The sequence below is a fragment of the Pseudopipra pipra genome, chromosome 3 (assembly GCF_036250125.1).
Source record: "Pseudopipra pipra isolate bDixPip1 chromosome 3, bDixPip1.hap1, whole genome shotgun sequence".
Classification (NCBI taxonomy): domain Eukaryota; kingdom Metazoa; phylum Chordata; class Aves; order Passeriformes; family Pipridae; genus Pseudopipra; species Pseudopipra pipra.
Genome location: NC_087551.1, coordinates 27,824,748 through 27,839,239, shown reverse-complemented (window position 1 = coordinate 27,839,239; position 14,492 = coordinate 27,824,748). Strand labels below are relative to the sequence as shown.

Sequence of the window (14,492 nt, the reverse complement as noted above, 5' to 3'; positions counted from 1 at the left end):
TGCAGAAGGATATTGATTATATTGCGTTTCAAAGTGTGATATACCGTTCTCAGTTCCTGAGGGCCTCTAGCCAAATCTGCAGGTTACTGTAAAAGGAATTGTTGACAAATTATCTCTTAAAAAGCCTACAGGTGAGATTTCTGGAACATCTACCTACAGGCCAATATCCAGTGATTTGTTTTTTTTATTCATATCTAGGCAAGGGACGTGATGGAATACAAAGGAGGGTTAAGCTCCTGTCCACTTTCCTATAGGCACCAGTTTGCCCTGTGTGTATATGCTTACCTTATTCTCAGCCACTCCTTTTCTTGTACCTACTTTTTTGTCAATTGATAGATATCCCCATTCATTCCAGAAGATCCCTAGTACTAGAGCATCCAGGAGATGCTCTAGTATCATTGAAAAGCTCCCATGTAGAGAGAGAAACTCTGTTCACTAAAGATGAGAAAATACGAAGAGATTTGGAAGAACTCAGCAATCTAAAGGGATCAGAATACTCATTCCAAACAACTATGGATGAACTTGAGGGAAATCAGAAAGTTATTCAACTTGCTTTATAGGAAGCCCAGAATAACGATAACAAGAAGCAGTAGCACGAAAAGATGGTAAGTGGAAAATACCATTCTCCCAAATGCCAAACTATAGTGCATCATGGAAGCTGTAGATCAGCCAGGAAACTGTCTGCGAAGGAAAACAAGGTTCATGAGACATTTGAGTTAATTCTTAGAGGTAAAGGACCTCAGTGGGTTAACATCAAATTCACAAGATGTGAAATCCTTCCATGTGGTCAAAAGAGCCATTGTGTTTATTTTAGATCAACCAGGCCCTAATTAAATATTTTAAAATATTTCTTTACATTTTCAAATCAGAAAAATTTTATATGGTGGATGTTTCATATTTTGTAAGACAAACGTTCAATGGAAGATTTGTTTAGGAGATCTAGGAGCAAACTTTTTAGAGGCAAATAATGTATAGTAAAGAACTAGTAAGTTGTTATACAAATGTGTGAATAATCACTTAAACAAATATTCAGGTTGACTTAGATGAACATATTCCATCTCTGTCTATCAGCTTACATACAAAAATTTATTGTCCCTCTCTCCAATTTATAGCAGGGAGTTGTCAGAGACATGTCAACATCACCTGTCATCTCAGCCAGTAAAATAGAGAGCGTGGATGCCAAGTGTCACATGGCACATTTGTACATGAAGAGAGGCACCAGCACTTTGCAGTCAGAAGTGTCCACCAGTGCAGAGGAGCTGGAACAACTCTGTGGCAAGTGGGTCACAGAAGCAGATACTGATATGTGAGCTTGAGAGGATGAGGTGGGATTTTGTGCTGGCTAAACTGAAATATGAACCTGAAGATGACAAAAAGCAAAGGCTTCATGAAGAGAGACTGGCACAGATTCATCAGCAGGCAGTAAAAAGATTGGTAAGTAGAGAAAAGACAAAGGGTTGGATGCAAGAGAGACTGAAACATTCACATTCTATGTTAAGCAATTTGTAAGGTTCTATTCTTTTGTGTCAATTAGTACTGTGACTTCTTTTAAAGTTAGTCTCGGCTAGATGATCTCTACAGCCTGTATATACACTTAATGAGAATGGAGTTGTTCCACTCCCTAGAATATGAACTATGGTAACCTTCATTGCTATAAAATATATTAAAGAACAGTTATCTCACAAACTAAGTTTATGATGTAAGGATTCGAGAACTTTTTTTTCCTTATTTTTCTCCCTGAACATCAGAGGAATTGCTCTGAATGCAATGCAAACTTTGATCAGTTTTCTGCTTCTATAGTGGGATCAATTTCTTGGGTTGCAGTTAGATAATAAATGCATGAATAAATGAGAGGATGAAAGAATCTACCAAAGTCATACAGATTTTCTAGATAATTAGTCAGATTTTTCAAGCCTGCAAAAGTAAATGTAGATGAAGTAGGTGAAGTCATTGTATGTTCAGACATATGAATCTGTTGTTAACAGTAGTCCAGCCCAGAGGAGACTATTCTATTTGACTGTTGTGTTAGACTTACTCGTATGTTGGTCTTCTCCTGCACATTCTGTGCTCTAAATCAGGACAGGATAGAAGGATGTGTTTTACACATTATTTCTAGCATTTGTGCTGGGGTTGTACACAGGAGCTCAGATCAGTCACAAGAATGGCACTCAGCTAAATACTATAGAATACCTAAAGTTTTTCATATGTGAGGGTTTTTTTCCATATAACTAATCCATAGGCCTAGATAGGATCTCACAGTTAGGTGAACTAAATGCAGTTCCAATAAAATCAATGAAGTTATATTACAGAAAAACTCATGAGGGTCAGGTCCAATATACATTTGGCTAAATTACTGACATGCATCTGGACTAAACAAATTAACTACTGACATTTTTTATTAAATTAAGAGCTGAAAGTTTGCTGAAGAACATGTATAAAGGTGTGAATTTACTCAGCAGTTTGTGCAACAGATGTAGAGATGGATACACAAAAAAGCCTTACCATTGGTATGCACTGACTTCACATGAACTGCTTTGTGTACCTGCATGCTCTTCCTTGCAGTAAACATGAGGTCAATTCCTTTATTTCTGAGAGAGAAAAACTAGCTCATGTTGTGGATATGGGTGGGAATGTGATACCTATCATTTAACACAGCATAGCCAATTTGCACTCAGTTCACATGCTGACTTCTCTCACAGCAATTTTTGATGAACTAAGTGTGCCACAGGGCCAGGTGCACTCAGAGAAGCACATGGATGGGACAGGAGTGGAACTGTTGTGTGACATAATGTGTATTTTTTCTTTTTCCCGCAGTTTAGTCAAGGATTCTAAGACCAGAGTCTACTCCAGCCCCCAAAAAAACAGTATGCCTTGTTCCTACAACTGCTTCATCTGTATTCGTGTTATTTACACAGTAAAGGAGCTGGCCTTCTACATTTTACAAACCCATTACCTGTTTTGCTATTGTGCTCTTTTACATTCTCAAAAAGCTTTCCAGAATTACAAAAAAAAAAAAAAAAAAGAAAAAGTTCTTTAAAAAGGTAGCATATTGTACTCTCTTGGCCCCTTTTTTTTTCTGCTTTTTAATTATTTTTTTTTCTCACTACACCAATCATACATATAGGATTTCAGCTATTATATGTACAGTAGCCTAATTATGGAAAATTAACTGATTGTCTCAAGAAAACTGCAACTGAATGATGTAATTTGACTTCATGCTGTCTCAACAACCTTTGACATCATACAAGGGCATTCATCTATCCAAATAAAGTTACACACAATAAGAAATCATTTTGGAATGTGTTCTATTTTATCTCCTTAGATTAACATGGTGACTTGGGCATACCTTTAACAAAATTATCACTGAGGGGTTTCAGAGCTGGGTTTATTATCCTGGATGGAGGTGCTGAGGAGAATTTAATATTCTGCTATGTGCTTACTACCATAAGCTGGGCAGAACAGAAACATTCTCCTCTGTGCTGCAATTACACACAGTCTCTATCAGCAATAGACCAGCAAGCACTGGTGAGTGCATATATACATTCTTTATAATTGAGGTATTGTGATTCCTGAAGTTTCCACATTGATAACGAAAGATATCAAATATAGCCCCAGTAAAAGGCATTTTGTCTAGTGGGAATATGACTAGACCTTTTTCATACAACTTTAGTCATGCAGTAGAGGATATTTCCAGCTGAGAAAAGGTAAAGAGTCATCTACCATATGGTATGTCAGGTTAGAGTAAGTACAATCTCATCAACCTTCCTGTGTGGTTAGGATCAGAGCATAATTCATCCATATATCCTCATGCACATGCCTTACTGTGTTTTATTTAAATAAGTCTTGTCTCAGTCTGCATTCTTTTAGCATTGTGTTCTTAACAGGAAAATCACTTTAGGCCCCCTCACCATTTCAGTATTTCTGTGGGAGGTAGTGATTTGACTTTATTTTTTAAAATTACTTAGGAGTAAGACCTGTGAATAAGCTGATTTCGAATCTGTGTTTTTCTCTCAATGAAATAATAAGAATGTCACCCAGAAACTGGGTGACAAAGTCTGTGCTTTGTTTTCTGCTGAATCTGACAACACTTCCTGTAGATAACCTGTATAGAAATATGATTTGCAATACCACAAGTGACTTCAAATACTTCTCTTCACAGTTTGTAACTCTTGGGTTTCCATCAGCAGGAGAGTAATTCAAATGACAGCTAGAATTGGTCACAGATGTGAGACCACTGGGAGTTCCACAATAGAGTTTGCACTGAAGCATTATTTTTATTACTCATTCAATGCTAATTTTTGGGGATGGGAAGAAGGAGCCTCTTGCATTTTAGTTTCTGCGCACAGGAAGTAATACTAAATAGTCTTAAACATATTCCAAAATCATAAAACCAAGGAGCAAAATAGGTTAGCCTTTTCCTGATAGATGCTCTCTGAGCTGTTGTGGGTACCCATGTTATACTTAATGTTATTCCCATATTGATGAGAGCCAGATTCTTTTTTTTTTTTTTTTTTGAGTTTTGTAGCTGTCTAGCTTCTGGGAGCTGCAGCTCAAAAATCGTTGATAAAGTCACGAGAAGTAGCGATACAGCATAGAACAGAAAAATCCAAGCTCCTCTCTAACTGCTTCAGGTCCTTCTGGGCTTTCACCAGCTCCTGCACTTCACTGGGCTGACAAACACCCCTTTTGAGTTGCCTGGCCATGCCCTATACCCTTATTTTACAACAGTAGGCACGCTCATCACGAAGTGTATGGTTTCATGTGAAACCACAGGAAATGGTGCTTTCAGCTATTTTAAACCTAAAAGTAGGCAGTATTTTACAGCTGGTTTGATTTCAAGAGAACCACAACAGGTAAAAAAAAAAACCCTTTTAACCCTCAGAGCTGTAATAACATACAGCTAAAATTTCAGAAGCCACTATGAAGAGCCTCAAATTAATGATTAAAAATAATATTAATTCCCACGGGTTTTGGCAGCTAGTTTGTGATTTATTAGTACCTGAATTGGGAATTGATGATCTTGGCAAAACAAAAAGTTTTCTAATTCACCTGTTAATCGAAGCTACATTTCATAGCTTTCATTTGTCATTCTCCCATAGTCTGTGCCAAATCAAAGGGCAAACTCACTTGGAAGTGAAAGGAAGGCACTGACTCATTAGTTAACTGAAACTTATTTTGTACTAAGCAACTTCATTCTGAAGCCAGAAATTTCTCTAAACTCAAAGCTGGGGGTGGCTTTAGAAGGCTGTAAGGTCAGCTTTGTTGCAAAAAGTTTGCTCAGACTCTTACCAGTGAATTGGTGGCTTCAGATCTCGGATGGACGTTTGGAGCCCAAGGTGAGTTCCTACCTCTATACAGGCTTAACCAAACTGATTAAAACTCCTCCCCCCCCCTCCAAATTCTGCATGGAAGGCTAAGGAGAGGGGGTGAGGAAAAGGGCAGTGCAGCAGAAAGGAAGCTCTTGCCAGAAGGTCGCCCACAGTTTTCGGTCCCAACGCGGCAGGGCTCAGCCGGCCAGGCGAGCCCCGGCTGAAGGCTCCCGGAGCATCAGCCGGAGCCTTGGCTCCCGCCGTGCCCGCCCAGCAAAGCTCATCTAGAGGCAGCCAGGCGCCTGTTGGCTTTGCGGGAACGCGGGACAACACTCCGATTCGGTCGATCCAACAGCTCCCTTGCCTTGCCTTGCCGGAGAGCCCGGGATGCCCCGGGACTGCCCCAGGACAGGGGCGGAGGGAGCCCCGCCCCAGCCCCGCAGGCAGAGCAGAGCAGAGAGGGCAGGGCAGGGCAAGCCAAGCTGCTCTTAGGGGCAGGCTGAGAGCAGCGGGAATGACAGCCGGAGGGAAAGCGCTGGCTGGCCCTGGGAGCAAGACACGAAGAAACTTTGGAGACCTTCAGTACGAGCAAGGGTGAGTGATTCGAGCCCTGCTGTAAGAGGAAGGAGGATGCTATGGGTGGTTTTTCATGCTCTGAAGAGTGTAATGCTAACTTTACTTATTTTCACTAGTGCAACCCCAGAAGTGTTGCTCAGAAAAAAAACCCCAAACCCACAACAGTAATAATTTGTGAATAATGACTTGCAAGTTGCAGTTATGTGGGGTGAGGTGGGATAGGAGGGGCAAAAAAATTGGGTTTTTTTTAGTGAACTGCAGCAGTGTCACAGCTGCTTGGCAGTGCCTGGGTGCTCAGGTGTGCTGCTTGCCACCCTGAGCATGGCAGGCACAGGTGAGGAAAGAGGGTGTTGGTAAAGGCAGATGGTGGCACTCCTGTCTCACCAGTTTTATGGAAAAATTTGCCTGTAGCAAAGTGTCAGGTGCAGTTCTGCTAGTTAAATAAGGGGTTGCTGTTGCTCTGGATTGAATACTTTTGCTCCAAGACCTTTCGGGACTGGCTTAAAGGCCAGTACTACACTTGTTACCAGTCGTGAGTAGCCAGCTTCTAGGTGTAAAATACATCTTCTGGTTTTGACATGTGTTGCATGTTTAAAAGCAAGACACTTCACCTCTTTGCAGAGATGCACTATATCTGCATAAACACTTGTTTTCTTGGCTTTTCTCTAAAAAATAAGGTGTTTGTAGCACTGTGGTTAGGTTAATTAACTCTGCACTTCTGGGACTCCTTTTTTGTTTGAAGCCTGGGAGCTCTAATTGCTTAGCATTTCACATACTCAACTCCTTTCAAACTACTTAACACCCATCCAAAGTTGGGTATTTTATTGAAATAGTGATTTGGCTTCTTAAAAGCCATGATCTCTTGAGATATGTTGTTACTTTACTGTTGCATAGAGAATTTTAAAATCCTGCCTCGGTGCTTTTGTCCAAGGACCTTCCCATGTAGACGGATTAGGCTGTAGCATTGAGGCTAACTTTCCCTGAAACCAGTGAAAATGATTCTGTTAACCTCAGTGGTAGCTGGGTTAGCTGTTCTGGCTTGCAAAAGTACTTGAGAGAATTACCGCTGTAGGTGGTGATGGCATCCTGTAGGTGTAAAAGTCTCATTACAGCCACAAAACTTTGCAGGTATATACAATGAGCAGCAACTTACATCAAAGTTGTTTGGTGTTTCCCATAGTGGTGTTCTGTCGCGGCAGGATCTGGTGGAGTGTTTGTTTGTTTGGGAGATTTTTGAGTACCTCAGTGAGGGAAGCAAGAAAATAGGTCCTTGATTGCTTTCTTATGCAGCCTTGAAATCACAGTAAAGAAGTTCAATTTACAGTAAGAAATCTCTCCCCTGTATTCTTTTTTTTTTTTTTGCGTTCTACCTCTGCAGGTTTCACTGCTGTTTGCAGCTCCTGATATCAAAGTGGGTTAAACTTACTGGACAAAAAAAAAATGAGCATATGACTTTTTTCACCATCTTAGTAAAATTAATGAAACTGAACTTCAATGAAGTTGGTCACCAGCATGAACAAAGATGGCTTCATGTGAATGCTTGCGGGAAAGGGATGGGAAAAAAGTATGAGGTGCATTTCTGAGATGATGAGGGTAATTCTGGTTGAAGGAACAACATTCACTGGACTCCAGTTTCTCTGACTGGAGTGAACCTTTCTATGGGCTTTGACATCTGTAAGGCAAGGGCAGATGAATCTCACAGGTATTAAGTGTGATGGTGTGCAACTGTACTAAGGGCCTTAGCAGGAGGTTCAGGTACACAAATTAGGATCTTGTCACCTAAATAATTTGAAGTAGTACCATGATTCCAGTTTGGTAACTCCATTCCTAGTTTGGTAAGCGTTTCTCCAGTGCTCCTACAGGACAGCCTGTGTCTGTCCCCAGTGCACTGCTGCACCACCTGGCTCCAATACCACTGCCCCTGGTCCCCAGAGCTCTGGGTGCTGCTTCCTGCATGTCAGCTGGTGCCTCTGCCTTCAGCATTGGTGTAAGTAGACATAAATGGCTTATAGGGCTTGGGTTATTTCCAACCAGGTTGTCCCCTGAAATGTGGTGTCTCTCTGGGGCCTGGCGACCACCATCAGCCAGCTGGTGCTTAGGCTGGAAGTATCAGTATTATTAAAGGGATGGATCTAAAGCTTGGAAGAGTTGAAAGCAGTGAGAATTAGCGGAAAGGTTTGCATCTTTCTGGAAGCCAGTCTGCTCAGTGGCAAGAAAGAAGATACTTCTCTAGCCCCTTTTTCCTTCATTAAGGCTTTGAAGAAAAGTAGAGAAGGCCACAGTCTGGTGTAATTTTTTTCTCCCTAATTGCTTAGGTAGTCAAGCCTGTGCTCAGAAGGAAAAGCAGACAGTAGGGCTGGACTGGCTCATAGTGACTTAAAAAAAAAAAAATCCTGGAAGAACCTTTGTCTTTGAGGGGAAATGCTACATAAATTGCAACTTTTTAAATAAATGTTTTTGCTATGCTGGTATTTGATCTTGCAGACTCTATGTGATTGCATCTCACCATGACCTTGTTGCTGGTGAACTTGGAAGCAAAGTGAGTTGACCTCTGTAAAATTGATGGTGTGTTTAAAGATGAGCATGCACTTAACTGTATACTTTTTTTGTTGGTCTAAATCCATGTGTGGAACACTGTTCCTTATGTTATAGCATCCATAAAAAGGAAATAATATTTCCCTCCCTTTTGAAATTTGCAGGAGGCCGACTTGTCAGTTTTGACTTATATTCAAAATTTTTTGATGGACTGTGCTATGTAAACATGAAGCTTTTTAAATACATAGATTAAAATACATAAATACATACGTAAAATGTGGAAGAAAATAGGTGTAACAGTAACATCCTCTTTGAATCATCCCTAGTCTGAGACTGCCCTCTCTTGGAGGCCATCAGTTTCTTTTCCTTTTTATGTTGGTTCTTCTGGAGAAATCACTAGAAAGTTTCAAAATAATTTGAGATATCTGCTGCTGTGTTCACCCCAGTTCACAACTGTCTTCTAGGTGATTTTTTTATTATTTTATTTTTTCTTTTCCTTTAGAAACAAGGGAAATTGATGGAAGATTAGAGAGAAACCAAATTTTCAAAGCATTTGTTTTGAATCTAGCGGAGGTAGAGTTCCAAGAAGCCAAAGGGATGTAGATGACCAAGCATTGCTGAATTTTTTGAGGGATTTCAACATCAAAGTACACCAACACCATAGGAAATCTTCTTATGATACTATGAGTGTCCTAAATCTAGCTGATCATACATGCTTTTGAATTGCATTCTACTTAAACATCTCTTTAGTAATATGATCAGGGTAACAAGTAGTTATATGGACTAAAAGTTTTCTTTGGCTAAAATAATGCTGAAATATTTGTTTAACTAGACTGGCAAGGTAGGTTGGTAGACCTGTTTATCCAGCTTCATTCTGGTGGCTAGAAAATGTTTACTTTATTCACCTCTCCAGGTTTAAAAAAAATAATTCTCCCAGGTGATTTAATGTGATATAAACCTGGTGTGGTTGGTACAGAGAACCCTCTCCTACCTTGCTATTAAAGCCTGTCTTGATATATTTTGGTGAGTAGCTTATTATTTGTTTTAAGGAGAAAACAAATTTTAATGTTTCTCCTGGCCTAGGAGCTTATCCATTTTACTTTACTACAGCACTCCCCTGGAGCCTGGTTTTTGTCCCATTTCATGGGATGTCCTGAGGCCAGAGGAGAGATTCTTGCCCTGATCTGTGTTCCTGGCCAAACCAAATATGCCCTTGACATTGAGAGTAAACCAACAGGCAGAAGACAGAGTTGCAGAAGGGAGGCAATCCAGAGCAGTGCTGAAGGCAGCTCCGTGAGACCACAACAGCTTCAACTGGCTTTGTTTCACATGTTTTCAGGGGCGTTTCTCAAAGTGAGCCTACCTGCCTTTGAGTTGGGAAAGGGCTAAATTACTTTTTGATTTGTCTGTGGACACATTGTTTGGCACCTCTTAATAGAATACTGGAAACATGGGATCACCTCAGAGCTTGTGTCCGTGCTGAACAAGCCTTTAGCTGTCACATATTCCCAACAGTGTTCCTCAGCTCACTGAATTGGTATCTGTTGTTGCTTTGCTACAGCAATTCCAATAGAGAAAATGCTTTATCTTTTCCCAGGAGAACAAGGAAATTAATTGATTAACTCTTGTTGGCTCACCAAAATTGTAGCAGCCTTCAAAGTTGTCCAACTTAAAAAAGTATTCTAAATCTCTGTCTCTGACAAGATTAGCTTTTCAAGGGTGAAATAAGTTGTCTTCTGTGTTCTTCCTGTGCATTGAAAAATCCCTCTGTCTATTAAGACAAGAAAATGCCTGACTTCTGGAGCTATTTTGCACAAGCTGATGTCTGAGAACTTTCTCTCGTGGTGGTGGAAGCACATTCCTTCCAGAGCCTCTAGGGGGTGAAAAATTATTTTGGCCTCAAACCTTAATTCAGAGGTGCTGAATACGTAGCCATTCTAATAGTGGTTTTAAGAACATCCTTCCCTAAGATACTTTAGACTTTTAGATATGGTGGAAAAAATATCTTAAGTTCTATTATTCTCCTGACCCCTGGCTACCATTAAAATTGTAACAAGTGCCGTTCTGATTGGATATAATCTAGAATATCTGCTACAAAATTTGGCTGGGGCTTTGCATTTATATGGGCTTCAGTTGCTTGTAGCCACCATAGTATTTTAGCATAGAAAATGGAAATAACTAGCTAGTCAGTGTTCTGTAGTGTTTAACACATCTCGCTGCATTTTAAAGGCTAGGACAGCTTGTAGTGATTTATATAGAGGTATGTGGTGTTCTTCTGATGTTTCCAGATCTGAGCGTTGTGGCTTCTAACTAGTGAGCTCTCAGCATGTTGCAAGTGAGACAGGAGGCTAAATTTATTCTTTTGTCTCCCCTTTCTTGCTGTAGAGGAAAATCATCAGCACAGGAAGACCAGGGTACCTTTTAGCTTCTGTTCCACTGAGCTGTTGGATCTGGCACAGCTGCATCTAAATACTTTTTTTCCTCCAATGCCCACTGCAGCCTGGGGACAAGAAGCAAGATGGGAGAGAACAAGGAGGTAGCAGCCTAACAGGAACAGCAGCTGGGACAGATTGCTCTGGGAGACATATCGGATGACTCTTGTGCCTTATTCCCTTTCGTAGTGTAAGGGCAGCATGTAGGTGCTTTTGACCTTCTGAAAGTCCTTGCAGTCTCCTTTATGGTGACAGAAGAGAGAATCTTACAGGGTTGGAAGGTAGTTTACTTGAATGGTCAGGCTCCTGTGAAACGTGTCCCTCGCCATCACTGCCCCCAGGAGCTGTACAGATTTCTGCTGTGATTTGAAACTGCACGGTTCTCTGTTTGAGAGAGGAAGTGAGGGAGAGAGCAAGTGAGGGAGATCCAGTGTCAGTGCAGAGACTGTTTTTTATGCAAACAGAAAGAGGCAGATTAGGAGAGGGATTTCAGTGGGGTGCAGCTACAGATTGTGCTGTGAGATAAAAGGTGATGCCTGGTTTCCTGCACAGCCCCTTGTGTCTAATGGTTTGGCTTAGTTCTGGCTGCAGCCTGTCCTTCCATGAGATATTGAGGCTCTTTCTTTTCCTACCTATTGCCAGGACTCTTACAAGGATCTAATATCCCTGAAGTCTTTTTCAAAATTGCGGTTGAAATTAGGCAGCTATATTTAAAAAGGGAAAATAAAATCCAAACCATTCTGTCAAGAGAGGCAAGTACAGCAGAAATTACTGAATTTCTGCTTCTACTTCAACAGATGTGGTAAGATATTTTTTTTTCTTAATGACTGCTCCTTTTTCTGCATTTTGGGTTTTTTTTAAGCCAAACAACATATTTTGATGTCAGAGTGTAGGTAAAATATATCCGAAAATCCTAAGCCAGTATCTTAACAATGGTGTTTCACACACGATATAAAATCATCCATAAGAAAACACATATGAAGAGTGGAAAGTATTTAGTTTTCTCCATGTGGGCATTATCCCTGTTTATAAGAAGACAAGCCACCAAAAGAGTAGTAGAGTCAATGATGTTTTAATCCAATTGACCTGTCATCTATTTTGCTACCTGCTCACCTACTGTAATGACCCCCATGCTTGAGTGTCTGGGGTAAGAAAGAGTATTTGTGGTGGCTAGTTGAGAGCCACATCCATACTGCCAGCTGCCAGCCAAGAAGAGTCGTAGTTAAGTTTCTCCTTTGCTCTCCCCAGGTGAGGCATGAATTTGAATGTACTTCATTTGCTCAGCTGCTAATTCTCAGGAAACGAGCTGGGATTTTGGTATTTGAGGTATTTCTGTGAAATTTGACTGAGATTTGCTAACTCAAATGATATGAATCATTAGTATTAATCATCAGTATAGAATCATTAGTGAGATTTTTGAGATTCAAAAATGCTAGCAGCAGCAGAGATTAACAGACTGTACAAAATATACTTTCTTTAGAAACAAAGGAAAAACCTAGCAGAGCTCAGGGATCCTCCTGTAATTGTTCTTTTTTTAGTTCTCCTGGAAGTTAGTTGAGAAATTAAAGCCATTTGACTCTGACATACATATGAATACAGAATCAAGCTTGGAAATTTATGGGAAAGGTGGAGCAACCTCTTCACTCGGCCTCTGAAGCTGTTCCCCGAAAGGTGGCAGTCTCTGCTAGCAGGAATGTGCCTCTTGCTGGCAGATGGATGCTATTCCTTAGGGTTCATTCAGTTCAATGTTCTGTATGGGTTGCGTTTTTTCCCCTCCTCCCCGCATAACCTTTATCTTTCAAACGAGACCAGCAGCCTGTATATTTGACAAATATTTGTCTAGCACTGAAAATGCACACAGACTTAAAAATGACCTTTGAGTTAAACCAGAGCAGATTCCCACACAAAAAGGAATTAGTTTTAGTTGGGTTTTTTTCCTAAGCTGTGTAAACAGAAATTATTAGAATGCACACTATGAATTCTTCATCTCTGCATCTGTGGCTGGGCTTCCACAGCTTTTTAAAATGTCATCACAGCTACAACCATTCCCTGAAAATCATGCCAAAGGCCTGGACCTGTATTGTCCAGTTATAAGGAATGTTTCCTGACTTATTCAGTGTTTGCTTGGTTTGGGGTGAGATCTGAAGGACCTGAAACTGTCCTTATGTTGTAATTCACAACCCATGGAGCTGGGACTCTGCTTACTGATGTTTTTCTGGTGGAGTTGTATTTGTGCCAGCCTGGACTCCACATATCCACGAGCACAGTTTTTCCCAAACCACTGCTGGGTCTGAAGGCAGTAACAAGCCTGTCTATCCTCCTGCAAGATCCAGCCAGTGGTTATTATGGGATAAGGCGGAATGCAGATCATATCCTGATGTTTCCATTCCCCACCCCCTTTACATCCTCATACACATGATTTCCTCATCGAGTTCTGTAGTCTTCTCAATGAAGAGCTCAATGAAGCTAAGAAAAGGAGTGGAAAATGTCTGCAGAAGCAGATAATTCTGTCCTTTCATTTGGGGACAGAAGCTGGAGTTTACCTCTTGGGATATTCAAAAGCATGTGTTGGTTATTCCTTAAAAACAAATGCAAAACCAGACTTTTCAGAATGGATATTTTGCAGTTAGGAGCCTGACATTATATTTCAGGTCTTTTTTGAGGCAAAGTTAAACTAATAAGGGTATACTAGAGACAAGTTCACTGGGACTGAGCTGTTTCTACTGTGCAGGCACTCTAAAGTAGCTTTGTTTTTACACTATAACAATTTCCATGTCAGTCTTGTTGGAATAAAAGGATCTTCATATTAACAATAATTCAAACTAACATGGTACTGTTAGAAATTTCATTTAACTAATCTGTTTATATGATTGAGTCTCTTCTAAGATCATCTTCTGTTCTTTAAAAGAAAAAAAGTCATTGGTTAACAAATCTGACTCACCCTAACTCAAAAATTATATGACTTGGAATGAAAATCTGGTTTTGTTTTGGGGTTTTTTTTGGTGGAGGATAGAGGTTGAGGGTACAGTGTTTGTTTTGAAGAATGCATTTGTTTTCCAGACCCTGAGGAAGTGTTGAGTGTAAAATCCAGATGCTTGCCTCACTACTGATTTTTGGAAGGTTCCACCGTTGCCTGCATTGAGTCTTTACACAATGGGATAAGTAGTCAAAAGCCAAGAGCACAGAAAAGGTCTTGGGGCATTGCCACATCAGAGAAAGTAGATCAGAGCTGGAGAAGATTCAGATCACAGAAGTGGTAATTGTCAAAGGCACCAAACAGCTTCTCTCCAGTGGCACATAGGCTTGGGACTTTCTTTCTTGGGAAAGAAGCTACTGACAAAAGATAGACAAAACTCTTTTGATGCCACAGGGAAGGAGAGGATGAAAAGAAATTAGTTTTTTGCTGCTTATAATAGGAGGTCCAGAGAGACGTGAAAAATATTAGTGGGTTTGGGATTTAAAGCAAGGGGAGGTGGTTTGTAATGTCATCTAAGCTGTTGAGCAGAGGCTGGTGGTGCTAGAACTTCACATGGGTTCAGGAGTCTGTGTTTAAGGAGTCTCAGAGGAGACCTGTGAATTGTGCTGATCTTGGCGGAGTAATCTGGTGAGGTGTTAACACATGCTTGCACTAGTCTTGCTT

At 40.5% G+C, this 14,492-nt stretch overlaps 2 long non-coding RNA genes across 2 annotated transcripts in view; both read left to right on the top strand.

Annotated features, from left to right (window-relative positions):
* The first annotated feature begins 224 nt into the window (after positions 1 to 224).
* LOC135412496 (uncharacterized) lies at positions 225 to 3,267 on the top strand. Its single transcript, XR_010429691.1, has 3 exons — positions 225 to 605; positions 1,113 to 1,434; positions 2,815 to 3,267. It is a non-coding gene; the product is annotated as an uncharacterized LOC135412496 (long non-coding RNA).
* A 2,270-nt stretch (positions 3,268 to 5,537) lies between these two features.
* The window catches only part of LOC135411158 (uncharacterized), a 61,463-nt gene continuing 52,508 nt past the window's right edge, over positions 5,538 to 14,492 (top strand). The window contains exon 1 of the long non-coding RNA XR_010429014.1: positions 5,538 to 5,903. This is a non-coding gene — a long non-coding RNA (uncharacterized LOC135411158). The remainder of the gene's footprint in view (positions 5,904 to 14,492) is intronic.